Raw genomic sequence first — 27,568 nt, forward strand, 5'->3', positions numbered from 1 at the left:
ATAACACACAAGAAAAAGATTAATGGAACGAACTGATACAGCTAAGAAAAAGGCTCACACGGACTGAACTTCACGGAGCGATCATGCTTGAATATCTCAAGAATAAAGCATTACCCCAAGGACTTACTGTCATGAATGAACCGAGATTGTTCCTTGACAATGAAAAGTTTCGAGTGCAATGGAGTTATTTAGCGAATCGCTGTGGTCGCGATTGGTTAATTCTGATTATCGATACCGCAAAAGAAACATCTACTAAGATAGAAATCGAACTACTCAAAATCGAAGAAAATATACAGAAACTACTACCACTTGAAAATTTTAAAAAACAACTAGAAGAGATTGAGAAAGATCTTAAAGAATTCAAAACAACTAACACTAGGGAACGCATCCAACGTATGAAAAAAGACCTAGCACGCTTTGCACATGAGAAAGCTTTCCCGTATGTAAAAGACGACTATGTCAATAAAACCTTACAAACTAGTGGTCCCACCCAACGCAACAGACGAGTGAGGTTCCGCAACACCTCATACAGCACAAGTAATGACAGCAGTGACCCCGATGATGCTGGAGAAGGAACTTCCTCGGAGAATAAGACAACCAACAAAAGGGGCAGAGGCCAGTTCACAAGACGGCAGAACAGCAGAGGAAGGAGGAACAATCAGGGCCGTTTTTTATACCAGGCCCAGAACAGAAACACATGGGACGACGGACCGAAACAAACCCGAAGCGGGAGTCGCTTCTGATTAACCTCTCTGACTACATACTTACAGAAACGGAACAACAAGTCCTTAATAAGGGACTTGGATACGTCATGACCAAACAACATGACCCTTTCGAATTCCGTATAGAATTCAAACAATTGATGAGGAAAATTCATCTCAAAGAATTCTTCTCTCTCGAAACAGAGAACGTTTATGAAGGACCCCCCAACTGCACGGGTCTACGCAACCCTTCCACATTTTACCCACGTCCGCAGAGTTTTTCTCCAGAATCTTTGGTTTTTGAAAAGAAAGTGATGGCGGAAGTCACCGCCCTCGAGAATAAACACCAGAGATCCTTCCAAAACCTCTCTAAGGCGGAACACAAGGCCCTAGATTCTCTATCTAAAAACCCACTCATTATCATCAAGAAGGCTGACAAAGGCGGGGGGATTGTGATCCTTAATCGTAGTGATTATATTAAAGAATGCGAAAGGCAACTTGGTAATAATCACTATTATTGTGTTCTCACACAGGACCCTACCCCAGAACTATTTATACTTATCTCTGACAAAGTCTCTAAGGCTAAAGATCGAGAATGGATTTTAAAACAGGAAGCAGACTTCCTAGTAAACAAAAAACCTAAAATCCCTACGTTTTACACCCTACCTAAGGTGCACAAAACTCTTATCAACCCTCCTGGCAGGCCGATTGTGGCAGGGATTGACTCGGTCCTCGAACCCCTCTCCACTTTTGCTGATCATTATTTGAAAGGATATGTTCAAGCTATGCAATCCTATTTGAAAGACTCCAGAGATGTCATCAATAGCTATGAAAACCATGACTTCGATCCTACCACACAGTTGCTATTGGGCCTGGATATTGTCTCACTCTACACGAATATCCCGCAACAAGCCACTTTGGATGTTATTGAAGAAACACTTCTATCTCGCACAGATAAGGACCCCGTGCCAACATCGTTTATCCTTTGGTGTGTTGAACTTGCACTCAAACACAACTATTTTGAGTTTAATGGTAAATTCTACCAACAAATCGAGGGAACAGCAATGGGGGCGACTATGGCTCCTAGTGTAGCCAATCTTTATGTTGAGACCTTTGAGAATTCCCATATTTACAATAATTCAAACCCTTTCAATACCAACATTGTTAAATGGAGTCGTTATATTGACGACATTCTGGTACTTTGGAAAGGTACTGCTGATGAGGCCAACCATTTTTTCACCTGGCTCAATAGTTTGAATCCACATCTCCAGTTCACCATGACTTCGAGCAATGTTTCTACCAATTTTCTAGATCTCACCATCTATTCATCTAATGGGGTTCTCAAAATCAAACCATACCACAAACCGACTCATAAGAATTCCCTATTAGACTATTCGAGCCATCACATAAAACATTTACGTGATAACCTCCCATTTGGCCAATTTTTACGCCTAAAAAGGAATAGCTCGGACAAAGAAAAATATGAGACCGAGGCTGCATGTCTCAGTAAAAAACTCAGACAAAGAGGCTACCCCAAAAAATTGGTGAAAAAATCTGCAAAAAGGGCTTTTAATAACAATCGCGAAGCATTGCTTGAACCAAAACCGGCCAAACCCAAAGATGATCGTATTGTCTGTGTTAACACCTTTACAGACCAGAGTTTTAAAATCACCAACATCATCAAGAAAAATTGGAAAATCTTTGAAACTACTTCTCTAGGTATGCCACGACCTATCTTTGCATATAAAAGAAGCACCACTATTGGCAACAGAGTCAGTAATAGCAAACTTAAATGTGGTTACATTTCGGAACCCAGACTTACTACTTTATGGGGCCTCCCCGATGCCACCGGGCATTACCCCTGCGGCTCATGCGGTGTCTGTAAATTGACTTCCAAAACGAAAACAATTGATGTTGGCCTTTCAAAACTCTGAACGCAAAAGAATTTGACAAATTGTAATACTGAGTTTGTGGTGTACATGATCACTTGCATATGTGGACTACACTATGTGGGCAAGACCACTCGCAAAGTTAAAACCAGAATCATGGAACATCGAAGCTGTTTGAAGAATAAGACTGAAAATGCTCCCATGGTGAAACACTTCAACTTGCTCAAGCATAGTCATGAGGACTTTAAATGGACTGTTCTAATAGCCCTCAAAGGAACTAATTTTTCAGCACGAGAAAAGAAACTGCTGAAGATGGAGCAAAAAATGATATATATGCTGCACAGTGATGTGATTGGTCTCAATGAATCGATTGATTGGCAGAATATTTAGCACCATTTATGCTTTTTTCTTGTTCAATCACAGTGATGTTTGTACATTTGCCTCCCTAACCTGTATAGGTCGTGCACATTCCCGTGTTGATCCTCTGCTACTCTCTCCCCACCTCCGTTTACGTAAGGTCCAGTGACTTGTAGGCACATACTTTTCTTCTTAAGATGGCCGCCACCGTGATCTTTGTTTTTCCAGGCTCTGGGCTTTTTTCAATAAACATAGAGGTAGGACTACCAGGTAACTATGACTACCTGCTAGCTTTGGTGACTAGCCTCCTGAGCCATTCGGGGAGTCATTCCCTCTGAGTACAGAGCACTTATCCTCTGGCGATGATTAGGTGGAGGGTAAGCGTTTTGGATTTTTGAACTTTTTGTGCTTATTTCCTAAGCACCCGTGAATAAGTTTGTAAGAGATGGGCAACGAGCGTATATTTACTCTAGGTCCGCTGGGATGTGTCCTTTCTCTTTTAGGGTCGATCGAAGGATTCCCGCTGAACTGTAGCGTTTACGAGTTTTCCCAAGGTATACAAGTATGGGTTTTTTTCTATACCCCATAGTAACACTTCCGTGGGTGTCATCTTCGGGTTCGGGACATTACTGTCTTTCTCCTTACCCTCTACCTTTCGGAGCGATGCATGGCCCCCGTAGTAGTTGTAACATTGTGGAGCCTTTATTTATTTATCTACACTTCTAGTATAGCGTTTTTCTATCCTACATTACCTTACCTATGATGAAACGATCCTACCCCCCTTTTTCTGTTCGGAGATCCACCTCCGCTAACTTTCGTACCTCTGAAGTATCCTGGTGACATCCACTACTCACTACTCATTACTTGACTTCTGCAATTTGGTCTCCCATTCGGTTGTGTGTGTAACACAATTTTTGTTTTCCTGGAAGCAACTTATTATGCTTATAAGGTAATTTTTTATCTCTTGCAGGATTGACCACAGGGTCTTCCTCCTCCTACTATTCCAAGTAGCGAGCACCCACAGGCGTCATTTGAGGTATTTGTTTCCCCCAGATGTACGCTACGTTCATACTGTATGAACCTTTCATATTATCTTGCTACTCAAGAGCTAACTATTTGTTTTTTCTGTTTGATTCCCGCAGGTGCTAGGGAGTGCTCACTGTTATGTGCTATATGTCAACTGTAACTGGGTTACGTTAATAATTTCCTCCTGATGAATGTTCCACACTTGTTTTAGGAACAGAAACATGTCGAGATACCTCTCTGTATTTTAACCAGAGATTTAAACTTACGACACATTGATGCTTACGAAAGTAGGGTACTATATAATCTGTTTAATAGGTACCCACTTGTGCTCTCTCAACACTTCGGTTTTATAACTAGCCGAACTAGTCTGTTACGTAATTCCTGTTTTAGTTTTTGCTTTGATGTTTGGAATATTGTATGTGTTGTACTATGGACCACTTCATTTAATTGGTTGTTTTAACCTCTTTGACTCATCATTAAAATAATATTTTAATTGTGATTGGTCCCCTATGTGATAAATTGTTCTCTGCACCCCCAGCATCTACACTCTAGCTTTGTCTCTCTCTATATATATAGGCTATTGTTTTCCTGGACATAGACAAAGTATACTTAGCTATTTGTTTGCAGCTATAAGTATACCAGGCTTCCTCTTAGTATAAATGATGGTAAGGGAATACCGCCACCGGTCTCGTTACCGGTGGCCGCTATACCTTACCGCCATACTCGGAATGAGGCCCATAGCCTTGTAAGTCAAATAATCAACAACATGCTGCTTCCATGGTTTACAAGTTACACGAAAACCAAGGAATACTAAATTGTCAACTGTCTCCAGGTAATCCTGGTTCAGCTTCCATTTAAAAGAAGACTTTTTTAAAATGTATAGTAAATTGCAAAACCTTGGCTTCCCCTGCATTGATTTTTAAGGAATTCACCTCGGCCGACGCCGAAAATGCAGTGATCAGTTATTGTAGTCCCACAGGGGTATGATCAAAAAACTAAAAATCGTCTGCATATGCAAGCCAGATGAAAGTAAGTGACCCCAGTTTTGGAGGTATGAATGAAACCTGCTCAACAAGCTCATCCACATCAGTCATGTACACATTAAGGAGGCAGGGGGCCAAAATGCACCCCTGCTTCAAGGCTGTCATAGTTGAAATGTTCCTTGAAAGAGAACCTTCCTGATCCAAACGCACTTGTACATTAAAATATTCACGCAGTCTAATAATCAAACTAAGGAGGCCTGCAGGGATTCCGCACATATGTATCTTTCCCCAAAAGTAATTGCAGTTCACCAAATTGAAGGCCAATGGTAAATCAATAGAAGCCACAAAAATACTGTCACGCGTTCCAGTCCCGGTAATCTCTGGCAAGCACCACAGGACAAAGCCCTTCACATTAGTACTGTGTGATTTCCTAAATCCTGTCTGGGGCTTTTTATACTTGCCCACATCCAGTGTCCAACTTTCCAGATGTTTCCAGATGTTGTAGCAAGATAGAGGCAAAACCCTTACTATCTGCATCGAGGATGGTAATTAGTGGATACATTTTTGGGTTAATTCTTTAGCACTTTTGAAACACTGGGACTATTCATGAGGTGTGCTAGGAGACAGGGTAGTGCCCCTTACCCACAACCTCCTTAAATAAGATAGTCAAAATGGTTGCCCATACAGCAGGATCACCCTTAAACAGCTTATTACAAACACTATTTGTACCCAGGGCTCTCAAAAGTAATTATCCCTGTATCAACGCTTTGATCCAGGGCTTATCAATAGATGTAGAAATGTATTGTTCCAAGGAATAAAGATTCTCAAAATCACAGACTTAGTTAACTTCTGCTACAGCATTATTTTGTTTTTCAGGGTGGCCACAATGTAAGGAATTAATTACTCGCCGAAAATTATCTGTGTCTTTCTTCTTTAAGATTTCAACCATCATGTCTGCATCTTGTTGAAGGAGGCGAGCCCATTGATGTTTGTGCCAATTTCTAAAACTTTGACCTTCTTTATTTGGATTACTTCAGCGGCTAACTCCAGCTTTTTCCCCTCACTTACCTTATTAGTAGCCTCATTTCTCTTTTTCTTTTAGCTACCATGGGGTAAAAAACATGAGTATACTTATGAGGCTTCCCCAAATATAGATTAGTCAGCTTGTTCTTTGAAAATATGTCCATCAAGTTATTACTAATAAAACGTTCATAGTTATGGATGATAAAAGTATTTAACTTCCAGGCATAGTTGGTTTCCCTCAGAACGTACACCATTCTCCTATCGAAGCAGCTAACCGCCCCTGCTTTCCATGAAATTTTATTGTTTCCAGGATTAAGTCTTAGGTTAACATGACCTTCCACTTGTCTCCTCGTCAATTGCAAATCATATACTCCCATCAGCATATTATGATCGCCCCAAGCCATTTGTTTTACCTTAATTTGTCTACATCAATTGTGTAAATAGTGATTGACAGAACATAGTCTAATACAGAAAAACTGCACCTTTTTGCCACGTGGGTTGTCTTGGAATGTCTCTTGGGTTACACCAAAATTTGAAGGCACAACCCAGAAAGGCATGAGGTCAATTGGAAACCATGATATTTTTTTTTAGAATGAGTAAATGCTGAGGGCAGGTAATGCAATGTTGATATTGTCATCCACTTGGGGCAGGCCGAGTTCCAATCTCCAGCTACCAGGACTGACACATTTCCTTTCTATCCTATTCAATTTGAAAGGGTGTCCAAGAATTTACTTAAAATACAGAGACCTATGTGCCAATAGATGTTAACAAACAGGATCTTTGTTTTCCCTTTATGTATACAGATAGTCATTTCCATGGCAAGAGCCTCCTGATGAATGTTTAACTCCTTACTATCAGATATTTGAGGAGAAGATTTGATGATAGGCTGTAAGCCACCAGCTGGTCGACCACCAGTACCTTTAAGGGCAGGCTGGAAGCATATTGTATACCTATCAATTCAATTTGCTCTGAATCGAATTGAGCAGTTTAGTACGCATTTGCATCTCAGTTTCTATAGTCTCATAAAGAGAAACAAAAGACGCGAGCATATAATTCAGTGCTACCCAAGTTTTTGGAGCATTACCATTCATCTCAGGGTTCACTGCTGAAAAGGAGAATGATGGGTCCTGGACTGGCCTGGTCAGGGAGTAGATGCATACGACAAGAGTGATATTTCACTCTCATCATTGTCTACTTCCTTAAAATCAGAGGGGTAATAGTATAGGAATTGTGTGAGGCACTTCCTAGCCTTCCATGCTCCTCTGGTGTTTTCAACATCTCTGCATCAGATATGTGCAGCTGAAAACCTTCCTCTTACTGTACTTCTTCTCAAAGTGTTGGACTCATGCCCTCATCCTTAGCCACAAAATTGAAAATGTTTGTGATTTGAACCTATTTTTTACTTTTAGCCAGTTGACCTGAAAATAAAGCAGCGGTACTCTGCCCGCATCCACCCATCCCCGGAGATAATGGCAGAGGAAGGGCGCGAGCCATTTCAAGTATCTGCTCAACTATAGGAGTGTCATTCAGTTTTGATAGGCTTCTTAGTGCATACAGTATGCACAACGCTTCTTAACAAAACTCACCAGAAGGCAGCGGCCGCATCTAGGCAATCTCAGTTTGCATGCTTGTCTGCCTCCCGCACTCTTCAAGCACTCCACGGCCGCTTCACACAACCCAGGACCTTTTGTTGATGGTGTGTATTGCAACTTCAATGGTGCGCATGACATCGTGGTCACAGCAAAGCAGTGTTCCCAGCCAGTGCTAACAGCACTCTCCAGACACTCAGCGGGCGCACTGCTCTGCCCGGGAGTTTTTGATGATGCTGAGTGTTGCACGTTCAATGGTACGCACGAGAATGCGGTCCCAGCACAGCAGCGTTTCCAAGCAGTGTTAACAATACTCTTTAGGCACTCTGCGGGTGCTACACGCCGCCCGGGAGCTTTTGTTGATGGTGAATGTTGCAAGTTCAATGGTCCGCATGACAACACGGTCACAGCAAAGCAGCGTTCACATGCATAGCTAACGGCACATGTTCCAGCACATTAAGTAGGCATTTCCTTACTATTGGTTTCTGCGTCTGTCTTATTTTAGATTTTTTTGTGACCATTTATTTTTTATTCAGCTTTCTTCAATTTTGTGTACTTCCTCCAATGCCTTAAAAAGTAAGATGAAAGGAGGAGTGCAGACTGCAGAAGATACATAATAGCAGCCAGGTTGCGTGTGTTCCCTCTCACACAGCACAAAGTTGCATATGTAGTAATCGTGCTTAACCAGTAGCAACAGTGGTAATGTAAAGTTGTTGCAGTAGAGTTAATAGCAGCACTTCCAGCAGTAGTATCTGACATGATATGATATGATATTTTATTTATATCGCACTCGTACAAGTGTTTCAGAGCGCGACCAAGCAAAGGGAGGGAAACAAGGGAGAACACAAAATAAAAACAAAGATCTTACTAGGCCAAGTGACATAAGAACACGCAAGTGCATGGAGAGGGAAAAGGGGGAAAGTGCCTGGAAGTGGGCGAAGTGGAAAGTTAAATAAATGAATAAATACAGGCAATGAAAATGTGGTAGTGTAGCCAGCAAGTGGCAAGTGCAAGATTAGTCAGAGAGGGTACATCTGATAAGTGCAGAGGAAGAGTGGGTGACTGTATGGGTACAGATACAGAACCCAGTGCAATGGGAGGCCCAGAGGCAGTGCAGGAGGGAGGCAGGTTGAGCAGGTAACTGGGCCCGAAGGACAGAGGGTGTCCAGGTGCACAGTGCCAAGAGAGAAAACCAGGTCAGCAGGGGAGAAGAGGGGCAAAGGCGGAAGCGAAGAGGAAGGTCTTGAGGTGCTTCCAGAACCGGAGATGGTTCTCCTCAAGTTTCGGGGTGACTGGTATGCTGTTACAAAGGGAGGCCCCAGCCGAAGACAGAGATCTGCCTCCAGCTCGTTTCTTTGAAAAACGACTGACCCTGAGGGAGTTAGAAGTAGAAGAGCGAAGGGCTTGAGAGGGGAGGTATTTGCAGAGGGATAGTTGAAGGTATTTTGGACCCAGGCCCCAGAAAGCCTTGTGGACAATGTAGAGGGTTTTAAATGTAATCCTTGCATCCACTGGGAGCCAATGAAGTGATTTCAGAGCTGGAGAGATACGATCCCAGGGCTTGAGGCCAAGGACAAGTCTTGCAGTCCTGTTCTGGATTAGTTGTAGAGGGCGGAGTGTGGAGGCAGGTAGATTTAGAAAGAGGCTGTTACAATAGTCCAACCTGGAGAGAACCAGAGCTTGAGAGACAGTGAGCTTCCAGGGGAAGGAGAGGAAAGGCAGAGTACCTCTGAGGAGGTGGAGTAAGAAGTTTGACTTTTTAGAGACGTCAGAGATGTGTGCGGAGAAGGAAAGTGTGGAGTCAAAAATGACTCTGAGGTTCTTGGGCTCGCAGGTGGGCGTAGGAGGAGGGCTATGGGAGGCCGGCCAGAGAGTAAGGGGAAAGGATGGTGAAGGTGTACCAATGAGGAGGATCTCAGTCTTATTGGCATTTAGACAAAGATCGTTGGCAGTACACCAATTCTGAATGGCAATTAGGCAATCAGAAATGATTGACTGAGAGGAGGAGGCCGAGGGCAGCCTTAAATGAGTTGAGTGTCATCAGCATAGCACTGGAAGTTTGAGCAGAAAATGGAATTGCAGTAGGCAAGAGCTGGAAGGTATTGGTTGAAAAGCCATGGCGAGAGGTTAGACCCCTGGGGAACACCACAGGTAGAGAGGGAGATCAATGAAAGGATGGACCCAAATTGTACCTGGGAGGGTCGATCAGAAAAGAAAGAGGTCAGCCAGGCCAGAGCCTGATCAGTGATACCCAGGTTGTCACGGAGAAGGTTGAGAAGGGTGGTGTGGTTGACAGAGGAGATATCAAGTAGGATAAGGACAGAGGGAATGTTAGAGTCAAGGTTGGAGAGCAGATCTTCACAGATAATCAGGAGAGCAGTTTCTGTGCTTCTGGCAGCTCTGAAGCCAGATTGGTGGTCATGGAGAGAGCCAACAGAGTCAGAAAGAAGGTTTAGCTGGCAGATTGCCAGGAGCTTCCCCAAAAAGGGATCAATGGAAATTGGGCGGTAGTTAGGCGGACAAGAGGGATCAGCTGTGGGTTTCTTGAGCAGAGGATGCACAATGTAGTAGTAGTAGTAGTAATAGTAGTTGTTCTTGTACTGCCAGTAGGAGTAATGGTAGTAGCATCATACAAGAAACCTACATACATGGATACATATATACATACTACTGCTATCACTAGCATTACTACTTCTGACACACATACAAGTACATCTACTAGAGCTCTAGTACCAGTAATAATTGTAGTATTGTTAGTAGTTGTAGTACTAAGAGTAGCACTCCTGGTAGTACAAATTACAAAGACAGTACTTTTGGTACATGTATGACTACTAACAAAAGAAGTAGTGGGACTTTCACCACTAGTACTCTTACTACTACTACTACTACTACTGCTACTACTACTATGCCTAAAAGTAGAACTTGTATAGCCAGTACTAGTAGTGCTACCAGTAATGATTCTACCAGTAGCAAGAACTAGTACTCACACCTCCATTACTACTGCTATTATTGCCACTACAACAAATACTACCACTAGACAACAGGGCACTACAATAAACTTAGAACAATGGGCCATTGAAGTCCACCTTCGACTATATCTTTGTATAAAAAGGTATCTACTGGAAATGTATTCATTTACATGTGACTTCTATGAAATCAAGTGATCACCATATGTTAGTGCTTACCCTACGGGATGGTCTTAAAGAAAAGTGACTCTAGATCGCGTGTTGGTCGTGGATGTCAATGTAAGAAATCAATCCCTGATTTGGAAACCAGCATTGTCACTCCACTTCAATTAGTGTATTTTTATATGGGGTCCAAATAGGGTGGCCTGTTACTTCATGCAAAAACTTATGATGAGGCCATCCAAAGGGCACTGGGGAGTCTGTACACCCCCAAAGTAGGGATACATCAGGCTGCGAATAGGAAATCATTTCACAAACACAAGTACGATACTTTTCTTTTAGAAAAGAAGCCAGATTTTTTTTTTTTAAAGCATTGAGACACCGTAGAAAGTCCCCACTGGATTATCAGGTAAAAGCAAAAACATTGAAATTACACTATAAAAACTGGGTTAAGGGCTATCGATTTTTATGCTCTGCTCTACTGTTCGAAAGAATACTTCTTCTTTCAGGAGGTTGATTAAGGAATCTTCAGATCAAAGTTCTCTCCAATGCCAAGAAATAAATTCAGATCTTTGTGAGGCCCATTTCTCCTCCCTGTTGTGAAAATGAAGGGGTAAAAAGGGTCCATGTCTATAATACTTGTTGGCTGGAACAGGTGAAGGTAGATCTACTGGCGATTAAGGAGCTAATTTTAAAAAGTAAAGCCTCCAATACTCCTGGCCCAGATGGTTTGGTGAATGTTACGTTAATGTCAAACCTGAGCCCCTGAGCTGCAAGTCTACATTTTTTATTTTGGGAGATTCTGAAGTCAAATAGCCTTCCCTTGGAGGAAGGCCAACATTGAAGTAATCTATAAGAAGGGAGAAAGGTAAATTCCATCTAATTATCGACCTGTCTCACTGCTGGATGCCTCCAACAAGATGTTTGGGTCTGTTATGCTGAACCAGCTATGTGTTTGGGCGGATGGGAATAGTAATCTTGACAAGTTTCAACCTGTTTCCAACCGGGCTTGCGCACAACACACAATTGTTTTGTCATTAATTTGCTACAGACTCAGGCAATACAGAAAAAAAAGGTTTTATACTTTGCATTTTTAGACATCTCCCAGGCTTTTGATCGGGTCCATCGTGGCCGCCTTTGGGACAAGTTGGTTGAGATGGGTTGTGCCTGGCGGGGGGTAGAGGGGTGCTGGCCAGCAAGATGGCTGCAACCATGTGAGCTCCATGTGAGCACCGAGGTCCTGAGTGGAATTCCATCGTTTAATGTGGCGTGAAACTCATGAAACAGCTGAGTGAGGGCTGTGGGCATAACTAGCCCTGATGGCGAGCGGATTGCCTGGACGAGTGCTGAGAACCGGAGTGAAAAGTTCTGTGGCCTGGTCGGAATGGACTACAGTGACGCACTCCCAGATACTGGGCGGCCGCCCCTGTGTGGTTGGAGACAACAACGGTGAGCAGGTAACCCTGCTTCCGTGGACACTGGCGGACTGGCAGGAGAGGGCTGTGAGGCAGCCGGAGCGCTGACTGCTCAAGGGACGGCAGACATCTTGCGGCAGGCTGTGGCGGCGCCCGCTGCGGCATATACACTTTGTAGGAGCAGAAGGCTGTCTGTTGCTCCCCTGGAGCTGTGGGAAGCCGCGGCAGGCTCTGCTGGAGCCCGCTGCATTGAGGATACATGCAAAGCAGAGGGAGACGCTATCTCCCCCCTGGGCTCTGATTACACCGCGGCCAGGGGTGACAGCGAACATCACACAACGGGCGGCCTGAGGGTGAGAGGAGGTCCCTGGCTGGGCAATTGCACACACGCATGTCACAGCGGGCTGTGGCTAAGCCCGCCGCGTAGTGGACATTCAGCGTTGTGAGGAGGTAGTTGGTTGGCCCTCAGGCAGTGGGTGCACGACGGTGGGCCATGACAGTGCTCCCCAGATCATGGGGGCACTGGAATGTGAGGGGGCAGTGCCAGGCGGAAAATGGCCCGATCTGGACGGGTGGGCCCAGGGAGGCATTGGAACAAGTAAGAACTGAGTTGCAGTTCACAATAACGTTCTGTAGAGATTGCCAGCTCAGATTGCCAGCTGAGACACGATCAGACCACAGCATATGCAGCTTAAGCAGCAGGACTGCACTCGATCTGACATCCAGCAAACAGGTGGGTGCTGGCTTGCACTGTGTTGGCCTAGTGAGATTGAACTGCCGGATGCATTATTGCTATCTGCACCGCACTGCCGATCATAGGCCTCTCCCAGTCCAAGTTAGATGCCCATACTGGGACGCCCCCTGCTTTGACACCACAGCAATAACCTGCATACAGTCAAGAAGAGGGTCTCTGAGCATTACAGAAGTGGCTGTGGCATCTGCTGCACTGCTGCCCCACGCTTGGAGCATGTGCCTCTCCTGCGGATGCGGACAACGCTTCCAGCCCACTCAGGGGGGCCTCATCCATTGGCGAGGCTGCAGGGTACCAGTGCAGGAAATCATTGCTCGTGGATTGCTGCTTACCTGCTTCCTTCATCCCCCTCGGTATCACTGCTGGACTCACTCAGGCAGGAGGGCGAGCGGACCTGCCCGGTGATTGCACTAATGGCCTCTCTGTAAGCATGCTTGGCATAGAATATTGATAAGGGATGAGTACAGTGTGCCCTACTACGGGAAGCCTCAGACACGGCTAGTGAATGGCCGTAGGGGGTGGGTGAGCCCTCACACAGGGGCACAAAACAAGGTTGCCAGTCTTCTGGTCAGCAGGCTACGTGTTTGCTCATCCTAAAGACGCCTGCCGCGCAGAATGGAGTGCCCGTAGGGCCGACCAATCTGTGCAGCGCCATGCCTAAAGGTGCTGTCCCCAAAAAAAAGTGGCACGATGGACAAGTTTACCAGACCCACTTTGAGGCAAGTGGAGGAGGTGTGCGTGGGGACAAGTAATGTGGATCAGGCAGAGCCAGCAATCCCGGCGGTGCCTGCTGATCTGCAGGGAGCCATGGTCATCATGCAGCAGGGTTTTGCCTCCATAAACCCCAAGCTAGATGGCATCACCATCAATGTCACCACAATCCAGGCACAGCTCTAGAAGGCAACCCAACATATAACGGAAATAGAGACGCAAATCAGCACAGTAGAGGACACTATCGTTTTGTTGCACCGGAAGGTGAAAGCTATGGCTAAAGATCTGGGCAGTGTAAAAATGAAGTGTAATGACCTGGAGGCGAGATCAAGACGCAACAATGTTCGAATTATAGGCATCCCAGAGGATGCTCTGAAAGGCACTATGGAGACGGCAACGGAAGAACTACTAAGGGATCTGCTGGGGGACGTTGGTTGGTCTCAAATGTTTGTGGTGGAACGTGCACACAGGGCGCTGATGGCAAAACCTAAACCAGGCGGATTCCCCCGACCAATAATTGCACACCTCATGAACTACTGGGACAGGGATTTAGCATTGAGAGCTGCCTGAGACAAGCACAAGTTGAGATTGGACTCCAGCGTAATCCGTATATTCCCAGACTATACACTGGCGGTGCAGCAGGAGAAACGCTCATTCATTGGGGTCAAAAAGCTATTGAGGGAATGCAAAATCCCTTATGCTATGCTGTGCCCTGCCAGTCTGTGCCTCCAACACAATAAAAAAACCTACTTCTTTACCATTCCCGAAGAGGCGACATCATTTGTCGAGGCGAACATACCCTTGCTGGAGGGGCAAGAATCAGAGGCAAATTGATTTTTGACAAAACATGTGTTCCACACCTCAACTATGTTAAGGTGATGGTAATATATGTTGAATCAGTTTTAATCTAGCCAAAACGAGACAATGAAGAAACAGGGATCTCGCTCACTATGGAAACAGTTGCCCCCCCCATGCGAGTGCAAGTATTGGTTGGACAGGGTGGGGTAGGGGAGGGTGGGTGTACAGGGCAGAACATAGTCAAAGTTTGGGGTACTATGAGGGAGGGGGAGGACGGGCTGGGGGGAGATTGGGGAAAAAATTCAAAAAATGCACAGATTAAACATTGCATAATATGGTTTGGTCAAAAAATGGCGCAGAGTGGCGTGGAAGATCTGAATGTGCATGGTAAGAGATGGAAGGCTACGACTGCGCTGATGTTACGCTACTGAGCTAGAATGTGTGGGGTTTGGGCATCCCTAAGAAGATGCGTAAAGTGATGGCATACATAAATAGGCAGGGGGCCAAGCTTCTGTTTCTGCAAGAAACACACTTGCTGGAACATCAGGCACGTAAGGTGGTCCCCGGTTGGGGGATCAGCGTTATTACTCTTTATATTCCAATAGAGCACGAGGGGTCATGATTCTGGTGCATCGGTGCCTGCCATTCACGCACTATGCAACCGAAAGTGATGAATGTGGCCGATTTGTGATCATTCATGGGAGAATGGGGCAACACGGAAATACTTTTGATGAATGTGTATGGCCCAAATGTGGATGTCACAGAGTTCTATGAAGCCTTATACTAAAATTGTGCCAAGTACCCCACTGGATTGATAATTTGTGGTGGTGATTTCAATACAATATTAGATGTACAACTTGACCGCACATCCACCACACCCAGCACCCTAACAAATGCAGCACAAACTATACACACACATATAGAAGATTTAGGATTGAAAGACGTTTGGTGCACACTACATGGTGCGCAACGCACTTTTACGTTTTATTCCTCAGGGCATGGCCAGGGTCGGACTGGGACAAGAAATAGGCCCGGACAACAAAAAAAAAGTGGCCCACCCCTCGCCTCAAAAAAGTGGCCCACCCCTCGCCTCAAAAAAAGTGGCCCCTTTCGGGATACCAATGCCCCTATGCCCTCGACAAAGACACTGTGGGGTGCTTCCGAACTGCACACAGTCAGCAACAAAGGCTAGCTATCATCCGGGGTCAGACTGGGCCATGCAATTATCTCAGGCACCAAAGATAAAGTGGCCCGCAGTTGCAAATGGCTTTTCATTCCTTTTGTGATACTGTTTGAATAGTACCCAGGCGGAGCTTTTTGATAAAGTGACATGCAAATTGTATATTTTAAAGAATATTTATTCAGCAAGCAACACTGGTCAAAACTACTAGTCGCAGTGTGAATTAACTCATCAAACTGGCCCACATTGGCCAACAAGGGTCCCACTTTGGCCAATAAAACGGTCCCACACCAGCATTTTGTGTTTTTGGTTGGCCCTGGGCCTATACTCCTACAGGCCAGTCCGAGGCTGCTCCCAGCTCAACTGACCTTTCAGTACTGACACTTTTTCCCTCATCTTTTCCCCCAGTTGCAACCCCTACCCACAGAAAAAAAGTCATGTTTTACCATGGGCAGGGCCACAATCCATCTCTATCAAGGAAGCCTAAATGCTTTGAGAGCAATGTAGCAGCATGCAATACTCTTTACCTAACTATTCATGCCAATGAACAGGTACAGCCAGCTTCCAAAACGGATACGGTTACATTTCGCTCATGCCCACATTGCCCAACAAATACAACCAGCTCTGATGCCCAAGGAGCCGTACAGCATAACTGGTACAGCCTGCTCCCAGCTATGGTAAAGCTAGTTCAAACACAATCGGCTCCTGATCATTCTCTGTGAACGTTGCTGCACCCATTTAGTAACAGGTAGAGGAGCAAATTCCCACATATGTCAGGCAATAGATAGCGCAAGGTGACACCATTTCCATTAACAGGGACAGCGAGCTACTGCTCACGTCCAGTAGCTTTTACAACCCAAACTCCTCGCACTCATCACCGGAACTGGTACAGCTATAGCCTTCAACATGCCCAGCCCCACCCCACCCCCCTTAGCTCACAATGTCCATACTATCGGCTCCGTTTCGAAAGGCATGTAACACTGGAAACTGATGCGGAAAGGTAGGGAGACTAAGCATGAAAGCATGGCAGTAGGGCAATACATTGGCCCATGGCTGTGCCACCTAATTCTGACTGCTGCCCTCACCAAGAACAGCTGAGCTCAGTCTTGCAATAGACCAGTGAAAAAATTATGACATACTTGTCGGATGGTGGAAAAATAAAGCTTGTAACTGGATCAGCCCCAGACAGGTCCCCAGAGGCATAGGCCCCTCTGGAGTGTTCCCAAGTTCCTTATGGGCCAGTCTGCCACTGTCGGCCTCACTATAAGTATGGTGGTAACAGGTGGCATTCCAGAGTAGCGCCTATCTTGCCGAAACACACAATAATGGCGTTTGCAGCCCATGCATATGCTGCCTGCTTGTTGCCTCATCTTCAATGGAGGTCTTGCCCCATGCAGTATTACCACATGTCCCCAATGCAGTTCAATTGGCCTCAAAAGCGGGCAATAACTTGTACTGCACCAACCCTAAATCAGTTGTAGTATTATCGTAGCCGCATGCAGTAAGAGGAATTCAGTTGAGCGGTATTACCATAGTTGATACCGCCAAACTTACAATGTGGCGCAGAATTACAGAAACAGCTTGTCACATGATGGAAACAGAGTGTAAACATAGCAGAGTCCATGCTGGACACACACAAACATACACAACATTTGAGGTGCACAGAGATAGAGCCTGCCCTGGGGCACGAGAGAGACCAACAAGGGCAGGAGGAGAGATGGAGCCTGGTGAGTTGGGCTGGGGCACGGCAGGCCAATAAGGGCAGAACCTGAGATGCAGCCTAGGGAGGAGGGTAAGTTCTAGATGGGCAAACAAGTGCAAAAAGAGCGATTGATGGGCCCTGGTGGGGGCTGGGGAAGAACACAGGTATGCTTTTGGTACTCAGACAGGAGGCAAAAAGAGAGTGGGTGTATGCAGGCAGAGGAAGTGTACAGTAAGGGTGGGGTCTAAAGAAAAATAAGTTTGGACTATGGAGTAGGGATATACACAATGAAAGGAAAATGAAATCAGAAACAAACACTTGGTGACTTAGCAGGGTAGGAAAATAGTTTGAAATTGATAAATATTAACACAAAAGAGAAGGTAAAATTCGAAAAATAAACGGAAACAGAAGTTTGCAAGATAGCTTAAGGACAAAAAAAGGTGAGTCTGAAGAGAGAGAAATTAAAAGACGATGGAAACTATAAAAGGCAGGTGTGCAGAGGAAACTGAGTAACATTTGATGAGAGAAAAGGAAGAATATTGAACATTTTAAAACAAATGGACAGAAAGCCTTTGGTCAAAGAAGAAGGAAAGATGGAAAGACTTGAGCTGGAATTGGGACCAGGACTGGGGAATTACCCGACTCGGGAAGATTCGACTCGTTTGTTCGGTGAGAGGGTAATAGAGAGAGAGGGGGAAGGGAACAAGGAGGAAAGGGGGGCTCCGGTGTCGGGGAGAGCCCCTGGGGCAGAGGTACCACCCCGTGTCAGGCTGCAGGGGTCTACTGTCTACAGAAGGTATACACGCGTGAACCGAGGGAAGGAAAGGGTTTGAGAAAGGGGGCTCAGAGTATGGGGCGAGCCCAAGGGTCTGGGGGAGCCCCATCCGGCACTTCAGGTAACGTCATGCACCATTGAAAGGAATGCGCTGCTTACGCCTACACATATAATGGAATGGTGACTAAAGAAAGGTTTGCGAATCCCAGGCTAAATATTAAGCTATAGATCTGGGCGTTATGCGTTGCAATGTGTTTGAAAAACAAGTTGCTTGGAGCTGGCACCCAGCAAGCAGATGCAGCCGCACGACCACACCACACTGGGGCAGTACGAGCTGCTCAAGCGGGGGTGCATCACATCATTCCTGCATTTGGGATTCATAAGCCAATCAGAAACCTGTGTTATGTCTTGTTCTACTGAGTTAATGGGATCCATGTGATCGCATGATAACGTTTGCTTTTGGTGCCACAGAGAGGTTAGTTGCCTTTCTGCAGAGGGCTTCACTGTCTGTCATAATGCACATCAGTATCTAATAATTATTAAACAGCGTAGATGCACATCTTTTAGGGAGTGCTAGTGGCCTACTAGAGTGCCATTTTGCCAGGGATTGGCAACTGACCATTGACCAACATGTTGGAAGTCATGAATTGGTTCTCCAATTGCTTTGATTCTCTGTGTCCAAACCGGAGGCCGCTATTATGCATTAATCTCCGTGGCACGAGGGTAATGAAGAGGGATGGGTCTGCGGGATGTGCGAGTGCCGAGTGTGTGTGCGCATCACTGGCACAGCAGACCTGCACGGTAAACCCAGGATCAGAGGATCAGAGGCAGCAAGTGGGCAGCAGCAGTGCCTCTCACCTTAGCAGGGAGGTGTCCGGCATTAAGTGCTATGTAATAATACACATCATTGCCCTGGTCAACGGCACAACCGAACTCTATTTTTATTATGGAGGACACTGGAATTAAACATTGTGCAAAATAAAATAAAATATAGCTAAACCGAACGTGAAGCGTCAGCCGACACAATTATGTATCTCACTGCACATATGGTGACCATTGCATACACATTTTATGAAACGGGTATTTGTAAATCAAACCACATCTGGCAGGGATGTCAACTCATGTAGGGGTTGCCAGGGGTCTGCCTGGTGACCCCTGAAGCCTCCCTTGCTACCCCTGTGGTCTCCCTTGCTACCCCTAATTTAAAATTGGGGCTCCTGGGCTGTGGTCAGCACCATGTGGCTGAGAGTCCCTGATTTCTTCATTATAAACCCAGGACTAAAAGACCCAAAATTCAAACTTAACTTAACCACTGGACTAGCATCTCCGCCTGGAACGAGGCACATCGGCATGCATTTGTAATCGGGTTGCAGCCCGTTGGCACGTCAGCGGCTGCATATCACATGCTTCTTTCTGTTTATTTGGCCCAGGTCATGTGACACCCTATACATTCCAATGTTTCAGACAGGCTACAATCTCGATCCGTCTATAGCTGGTGGATGTACTTGCAAACTCTGCCCGCAAAGCCTCAACCAGAATGGCAGACTAACGGGTGGCAGAAAACGTACTGCTTTACAGATTAACTGGTTGCACGCTGCTGTGCCCTTAACGGTGCATAATGAGGCACCAGTCAGCGTCCATAGCTACTAAATTCAACCGCTAGGCTAAATGAATGTCGTTGAGTGCTTGCACTTAAATTGCACCCCTGCCTATCCGGTGCTCGCAGAGTCAATGCTAAACAACTGCAAGCCATCAGCAAGGCGCTCTGTCCTCCATGCCCCCCTCATTAAAATGAGATTAGTGGTCAGGCACTTAGCTCTTCAGTATTTAGGCTCTGAGAAACGTTTTGAAGAAACAAAGTAGAGCAGTGATATCCCCTTGAAGCATCGCGGTTCTGCACCAATAATTGAGCAGTTGCCAGGGTCATTAACGGCGTGGCTCTGTGTTTCTTAAGTGGCTAGTTTTCTGATAGCTATAGCCGGTAAAATAACTCACTGGGTTCAGCGCTCACTGCTGCAATGTGCGTGTGCTCTGCAGGTTGCAGGTTCAGCTACCAGAGAGAGAGGTCAGGTCAACTCAGCCTTTTATCCTGCTGAGGTTAATTAAGTGAGTACCAACACAGGTTGGGTGACTTTGTAGGTATATTTGGTCTATATGAAGCTCTTACAAGTAAGTGCTATATAATAACACAACATTATCATTTGGCCTTGGACATCTGCTTGCATTCACAGTAATTTGGTAAATTGGCCCATATGCACTGATATTAATGATACATATGGTGATCCATTCTTGTATGAAATGGATATCACTTCATACAAGCAGATAGCAGACCTGCACCCCCCACCCCCACCCCAGGCACACTCACATGGCATGGCATGGCAGGGAAAGCCCCTGAAAAGGGACGGTGTGGCTGAGACACACAGGCACTTGTTAGACTCTGCCCTAATGTTTACGTTGCTCAATGCTCACAGTAGTCCCACTCCAGTCCAGTCCTTACCTCAGTTGGCTGGCTGTTGGCTGGGCTGCTGCCTGCTGTCTGTGTGGCCGGCACTGGCACTGGGCACTCCACTGTCTGTCTGCTGGCCGGCCGCCTCAGTGCTGCTGTGGTCCTCCTGTCCTGTCACTGTCGGTCCCGAGGTCCACTGCAGACGGTGTGTGCTTGTGGGGCACTGGGGCTCATATAGCAGCAGCCCAGCCAGTAGCATAATGTATGCATTGGCGATTTCGCCGATTTGGCGGCAAATTCGGTGGGCAGGCACTGCCTGCCCAGCCGAATTTTCATTGGGTCAATGGGTCCGATCCGTCCACGGCGCCGGCGGCCGGGGGCCCAGGCCAGCCAGCCCCCAGGCGCACAATTTGAAGACAGTTGCTTTCAACTTTGCAAAGAAGTGTTAATTACTTCCTGCAGCAAAGTTGAAAGCAAGTGTGAAATGTGTCACTGTGTTTTACAGTGCCAGGCTCGGCCCCAGCTCAGCGGAGCCCTCAGTCAGCCTGCAGGCAGGCTGCACCCCCCAGGGTCGTGAGGACTCGGAGGGGAGGAGGGAGGCAGGTGTTACAGTTGCTTTGTGTTTGCAATTGCTTCAGCCTGCCTCCCTCCGGCTCCCGAGTCCCACCACAGATTAAACAACTAAACAAGTTGTTCTCTCTGTGGCCGCGCCCGCCGCAGCCGCAGGCCAGAGGCTCGTGAGCTGATGGCAGGCGCACCGGCCCCCTGCAGTGGCACTGGGCGTGGGCAGGCGGCGGCATGCCGCCGGCCTGGCCAGGCCCTAGGCCCACCGGCCTGTGAATTATGCACATGCATCTGCATCTGCATCTGCATGCATCATAAATTATGATGCATGCATGATGCAGATGCACTCATCAAAGCAAGGTAACTGACTAGTGTTACCTTGCTATGATGATTGTGCAGAGCAGAGCAGACTCTCACTCCCCCTCCTGGCTCCCGCCCTCCACTGACTGGCTGGCTCGCCCAGCCCAGGGCAGGCGAGGCGACTCACTCCTCCAGCCCCGGCCCCCCCCCATCCGGCCATCCTCTGATTTGGCCGCAGGCCGCGAATACTCGCGACGCCGCGGCTCCGCACACTGCAGCGCACACACACACACACACTAGGCCGGGCCCGGGGGGCCGCTGGCCCGGCCTGCCAATAAAAAAAAAAAGACATTTTTTTTAAAAAAAAAATGGCCCAGAGGTGGCTGCCGGAAAACCGGCCCCAGGGGATCCCAAAGTCGTTCGGCCACGGGCCGAAAGACCGAAAGGGCCAGTCCGACCGTGAGCATGGCATGCACTTATGTATCTATTATTGGGTGATGTCTCACAGGCTAGTGAATTGGGCGACTGAGTGTTGCATACTGCCCAGAACTCTATCTGACCACTCCCCAGTGTTGCGCTCGTTAATTATCCTTGGAGGCGCGCCCTAACGGCCACAATGGTGGTTTAAGGCCACGTCCCTAATAGACCCGGTCTTCCGAGCTAGCATGGCACAACATATAATAATATAGACAGTTACTTTGAAAACAACCAAGGATCAGTAAATGCACAGGCTACCCTCTGGCAGGCATTTAAAGTATATATGAAGGGGATGGCAATGTCAACCGAATTCTGGGTATTACGTGATATCAGGAAGGAGTTAAAGAGGCCTCAGGGTACACTAGCACGGCTACAGGCAAAGTATGTTGAGAACACTGCACTGCATATTAGCAAAGATATTAGAACGCAACTGGATGAATATCGAGAGGCAGCAGACTGAGAATTGCAATATTTCGAAGGCCAGCAGCAGATCAGCGTTATGGAGAGCAAGGGAGACCAGGGAGACTGCTAGAGCAGACCAATCAATCAATGATATGGGTTCTTCCAGTGCTGACTGAGCTTCTGTTGAAAGGAGCATGCTGGGTATCTTGGCTAGATACTCATCTATCTCATCGTCTGTAGCCACGCTCTGGGGTGAGTACAGGTTCTTGTAAAACTCATAAAACACCTTGCTCACTTCTTCTGATCTATTGACCACCACGCCGTCAGATCTGTTGTGAAAGGGGCAGTACCAATATCCCGTGCATAACCAGAACGGACGACATGGAGGTCAATAGATCGGAAGAAGTGAGTGAGGTGTTTTATGAGTTTTACAAGAACCTGTACTCGCCTCAGAGCGTGGCTACAGACGATGAGATAGATGAGTATCTAGCCAAGATACCCAGCATGCTCCTTTCAGCAGAAGCTCAATCAGCACTGGAAGAACCCATAAAATTGATCGAGATTAAGGAGGCAATTAAGGGCCTGCCGGGTGGGAAAGCCCCTGGTTCGCACAGTGTGGGTGCAGAGTTTTATAAAGAGTTTATATATGTGCTCGCTCCACGTCTGTTATTGGTGTGGACAGAGGCATTAGAGGTCGGGATCCTTCCGGAGTCATTGTGCCAGGCGGTTATTACCCTGTTATTAAAACCCAGGAAGCCCCCGGGGGACTGTGGATCATACCACCATTGTCCTTAATAAACACTGATGCAAAAGCTTTTGTGAAAATATTAGCTTCCAGACTCAACCTGCTCGTGCCCTACATGGTACATGAGGATCAGGTGGGGTTTGTGCGGGGTAGGTCGACAGCATCCAATATCCGGCGGCTATATAACATAATGGCGCAGGTCCCGAAGGATGTCGAGGGGGTTGCTGTGTCCCTAGACATGCAAAAAGCATTTGACACGGTTTACTGACCCTTCTTATTCAGGGTTCTACACAATTATGGGTTTGGACTAAACTTTGTTAAATGGGTGCAAATCTTATACACATGTCTGTAGGCCAGAGTGTGCGTGAATGGGGTCCTCTTACCGATACTGCCACTGGCGAGTGGCACTAGGCAGGGATGTCCGCTATCCCCTTTGTTGTTTGCGCCGGTGATAGAGCCCCTGGGGGACCTCATGAGATCTTGACATTCTCGTGCCGGCATAACCATCGCTGGGCAGCTAGAGCTCATACTGCTGTACGAAGATGACATCATGATGTATGTCAGAGATCCTGAGAAATACCTGCAAAGGATACTGGCTGAAGTTCAAGAGTTGGGGAAATATTCAGGACTACGCCTAAATAACACCAAGTCAGAGGTCATCCCATTACAGGACAACATAACTGTACCAAGAAATATGTTTGGACAGTTTATAAAGTACCTCGAGGTTGAGATGGCTCGGTCGGCAACCCTTGTTCGGTCCCTCAATTATGATCTGATGTTTCAAGCAATGTGCGCTAAATTGGAGCGGTTGAACCAGCTCCCCATCTCTTTGATGGGACGGATGGCACTAATAAAAATGATTACCTTACCCAAACTATTTTTATCTCTTTAACAAGGCACCAGTGTGGCCTGGTAGAGCCTTTTTTTACTAGAATTAGCAGTGCATTTTCATCGTTCATATGGAAGGGACAGATAAAAGGTCAGCTGGAAATGCCTCACATTGCCATATGAGCGAGGGGCACTGGGAGCCGCAGACTTCGAACAGTACTATCTAGCTGCTCAGGACTACTAAGCAGCAAACGGGGTGGAGGGGGTCCTTGAGTATCATATGTAGAAATGAATAAACCGGGGAAGACAAAGGCAACTTTGTTACATAAACTGGCAGTAGGTTCACAAGGGAATGTCAATCAGTTAGATCCTGTGATAGCTACGCAGGAGGCATGGTCGAGACTAATTAAGCAAACCATGAATACTGGAATATACAGCAGGTACATGCCTATTTGGGGTGCGAGATGGGCATATTCAATATGGGTGACTTGTACCATGATGGAGTGTTTGTGGCTTGGTAAAAGGATGGGAAGACCCTATTTTTGCGTGGGAGAGAAGCATCAGGGGTCAGGAACATGCATCTGGAGCAGAACAAAAGGTAATTACCCTGTTTCTCAAGCTCAGATTCTTAAGAGTAGTGCACCATCATGGACTTGCCAAACATCCCAATTTTTTGTAATCAGGAGGAAAGTTTAGTAAATAACTCACCCAAAACAAAAAAGAAATATAAAAATATTTTCAATTTATTACAAACTAATTCAAAGCACAATCTAAAAGGAGCCCGTGAAGGTAGCCAAATAATGAACAGTGAGAGGATGTGGAGGGCATCAGGCTCATCCTCTGACAAACTGGCCTGCAGCCTGCCCCAAAGGCAATACAGACTCTTTGTCCTTTCTAAGAAGAGAGCCTACATCCAAGCCCGTGTCTTGACGGCCTCTATCAACTCGGCCGAACTCTTCAAAATCTGCAAGGAGCTGGCCAATCCTGCTGCAGTCTCCACCTCTGCTGTACCCTTCCAGGCCCTTTGCACGACTCTGGCATATCATTTCAAGAAAAAAAACTCAGGACATCCTGTACAATCTATCCTCTTCCGCTACCTCCTCTTCCTCTCACTCTACCATTCCAGGCCCCTCTCCGGCCATATCTCCTTTTCCTTTCTCCTCCTTCTCCCTGTTCACTCCTGATGACGTTTCTAGACAAGTCTGATCTATGAAAGTCTCATCAAAGCAGGTGCTCCCCTGCTCCTCCAGAACCATTAAAGACCACATCAACAACCTTGCTCAAGCCTTGGCCAACTTCTGAAATCTTGCTTTTGCTACTGGAACCTTCCCCTCCACCGTTAATAACTCCCTTGTGCATACCTCCTTAAGAAGCCCTCTGCTGATCCTTCCTCTCTGGCAAAGTATGCCCGAACTCCATCACTCCTTTCCTGGGCATACTCCTTTAAAAGCTGGCCATCTCCCAGCTTAATCTACATACTGAATATGTTGGTTGTCTCCATGACCATCAGTCAGCCAGAAGCACAGACACTGCTCGCCTGAACACCTGTGAAGACTTGCTCTCCAATCTTGACTCTAACCTGCCTTCTGTCATCATTCTCCTTGATCTGTCCTCGGCTTTCAACACGGTCAACCACACCATCCTGCTCAATCATCTCTGTGACAACCAGGATATCTATGGTCAGGCCCTAGACTGGTTGACCTCCTTTCTTACAGATTGACCCTCCCAGGTCCAACTTGGGTCTTTCCACACTTCTATCTCTCTCTCTCTCTCTCTACTTGTGGTGTTCCCAGGGGTCTATCCTCTCTCCCTGGCTCTTTAACCACTACCATACCAGGCACCTCTGGCCCATGACATCTCTACCTTCTGCTCTAACTTTCAGTGTTATGCAGATGACATCTAGCTTTCCTTCAGGCTTCCCTCAGCCTCTTCTGCTCCTTCTCTCATACCTGACTGTCGGTCCGTAATTCAGGAATGGTGTGCCTCCAACGATCTCCACCTTAAGGCCAGTAAGACTGAGCTCCTCCTTATTGGGACACCTGCTCCTGCCTTCACACTCTCACTCTGGCTGCTGAACTTGGACCCTCTACCTGCACCTTCCTGTGAGGCTAAGAACCTTGGTGTTATCTTTGACTCCACCCTCTCCTTCTCTCCTCATATCTCTGATGTCTCTAAGATGTCACACTATCAGCTGAACCTCCTCAGGGGTATTCTTTCTTTTCTCACTTTCCCCCAGAAGCTCACTGTCTCCAGAGCTCTGGTCCTCTCTAGGCTGCACTACTGCAACAGCCTCTTTCTAAATCTGCCTACCTCTACTCTTCGCCTTTTACAACTAATCAAGAACAGGACTGCGAGACTTGTCCTTGGCCTCAAGCCCAGGCATCGTATATCTTCAGCCCTGAAATCTCTCCACTGGCTCCCTATGGCTGCAAGGATCAAGTTCAAGACCCCCTGAATTGTCCACAAGGCTTTCTGGGTCCTCACTACATCCAACTTTCTCTTCCAATGCATCTTCCTTCTCTAGCACCTCTGCTCATGCACCTCCATCTCTTTGAGGGTCAGACTCTTCTCCAGGCAGAGATTGGGGGGTATATCTCTGTCCTCGGCTGGGGCCACCCTCTGGAACAGCCTCCCTGCCTCTCTCAAACTTGAGCAGGTCCACCTTAGGTTCTGGAAGCAACTCAAGACCTTCCTTTTTGCTTCTGCTTACTCTCTCCCTCTCCTCTTGCTGATGTCCCTGTCTGCTGCACATATTGGTTACCTGGCCACCCACTGAACTTACGGGAACAGGCTCCTGCACAAACAATTTCCCTTGCACTGCCTCGGGGCCTCCCAACCACTTAGGGAATGTATATGCAACCCTACAGTCCCCTGACTCTCTACACTTATAAGCCACCTCCCTGCAGCACTTATGAGTTACCTTGCACTCCCCCCTCTCTCTGCCCTGCACTTGCACGATCTGAATGACACCAGGCCTAGTCAGATCATTGTTTTGTCCTCCTTCTGTCTTCTCTTCCTTGTCTTGTTGTGACTAGAAACAGTGGCGTTATAAATTATTTATCCTATCATATCATATCATATATATTAGTAATTTTAGAAAAATGTTAAAAAAAATACGAAATTTTCTGCCGAAGTTAGGAAATGTGTCAATTAACTTCCTGGCATACGCAGATGACATAATTCTATTCAATTCGACACCTAATGGCCTTCAATGGTCCGGACAACTACCAACGCTTATTTTCTTTCTTTAGATTTACAATTGAATGTGAACAAATCAAAAATATTAATGATCAATTATGTTAAAAAAAGGAAATTGAACTATAATTGGTCTGTAGCTCAGAATTGTTAGGAAGCTGTACAGAAATGTAAATACTTAGGTGTTGAAATTACAGTAAAGAGAACTGACTCACATCAGATAATAAATAAAACAAGTCTGAACATGTCTGAGTTATCAGCTTTTGACAGGAAGTTTGGTAAGTTTTCAGCTATCCCGGTGGTTACATTTTATCACCAAAAAACAGTTCTGTGAGTTCTTTACGGGCCGAAACAGGTCTACTGCCCAATGAATGGGGCAGAGTGCAGTCGTTAATATGGAAAAGGTTGCTCATTCTCCCAAAAGGGACTCCCATGCCAGTTATTAGACATAAAATGGGCTTGGTCTGTATGCAGGCTTGTGCTGATTGGAAGCGGATGCAACTTTTAAGATAATTTTTCCAACCTCTCGATAACAGTATCGGGTAATATTATCCCCAAAAATAATGTCGCCATACATATAGTCGCC

The sequence above is a fragment of the Ambystoma mexicanum genome, chromosome 4p (genome assembly GCF_040938575.1).
Source record: "Ambystoma mexicanum isolate Mex_15411 chromosome 4p, UKY_AmexF1_1, whole genome shotgun sequence".
Classification (NCBI taxonomy): domain Eukaryota; kingdom Metazoa; phylum Chordata; class Amphibia; order Caudata; family Ambystomatidae; genus Ambystoma; species Ambystoma mexicanum.